Source organism: Rhea americana, unplaced genomic scaffold (assembly GCF_003343005.1).
Source record: "Rhea americana isolate MKP2758 unplaced genomic scaffold, rheAme1 scaffold_311, whole genome shotgun sequence".
NCBI lineage: Eukaryota > Metazoa > Chordata > Aves > Rheiformes > Rheidae > Rhea > Rhea americana.
The window spans coordinates 29,761-31,024 of NW_028186437.1; positions in this window are offsets into that span (position 1 = coordinate 29,761).

Consider the following 1,264-nt stretch of genomic DNA (forward strand, 5'->3'; position numbering starts at 1 on the left):
AAAAAAAAAAAAAAAAAAAAAAAAAAAAAAAAGATGAAGAAGGAGAGGGAACATAGCGTCACTGAGGAAAATAAAATAAGCAGATACGAATCTGGAGGAGGTTTTAATGCTTCAGCCGAGATGATAAAAAGGATAGACTTTGTGGAAACAGGTCCGGTCTGTACGGTAGAGGAGTCTGGTTACCGGAGCCCTGATTCATGCATACTTTTCTCTCCTCAGGAGAGAGCAGGAACAGGCGGCAGAAACGCGCTCGCAGCGCGCTACGTTTCTAATGACTGTTTTCATGTTGACACATACAGGAAAGGTTCCAAGCTTTCAGCTTTTAATCAGTTTTGGCCATCGCTGGCGGCCTGAGATCAGCCTCCCACTTTATCATTTCTTCACATCGCTGAAGAAAACAGCGGAGGAAGGAGATACGAGCCGCCTTCGGCGCGGGCAGCGCGCTGGCGAGCGCTGCCCGGCACCTTCTCCCGCGCGGAGGTCCCGCGGGGACGGCGGCTCCCGCGGCCTTGGGGGGCTCCCGCGGCCTTGGGGGGCTCCCGCGGCCCCAGGCGCCGGGTTCCTGTCGTGAAGGGCCCGCGTATCGCCCGCGCTATCGCTGCGCCCATCAGCACCGCCACGCCGGCGGCTGAGCGTCCGCGGCAGTGACGCTGCCGCTCGCTTCGGTGCTAACTTGGGCTCATTAAAACGGGAGCCTTACGGAGGGATGCGGCCCGTGTGCTTAAATGTCGCTGAGAARGGATTAATCTCCTAGTCAGACTTCACCTCTTAACTGCGGGGAGGGGGAAAAAATAGAAAGCTACAGGAGTTGGATAAGACTAAACAAAAAAAATCAAGAAAAAAAGAAAAAAAAACAAGTAGGCACCTGGGACTATTTTTAACTCTAACCAGGTAAAAGTCTAGCTGAGCTTTATCACCAGAACAATCACCCCAGGCAGGGAAACAGGTAGGTGCAACTCAGCCTTGCAATTATTTCAAGAGAGAGATAAAGCTATATTATCACATGGTGGCCAGCCTTCCCTATCCTCCCATCTCAGTGCTATCGCCAGCTTCAATCTGCGCAAAGGGGGGAAAGCTAGCAAGCAAGCCGAGCCCGCCGCTGAAAAAGTTCCAGCACTTTACAGAATTTCTCGGAATATGCAAGAGCAATCGCCTCATCTCCGCCAGCCCTGAAATCAGATTCTCCCCGGCTGATCAGCCCGGATCCCCGGGAGAGCGCTAATCCGGAGGCGGCAGCATCGGCCGGGGAGCCCCGGCGCCGGCA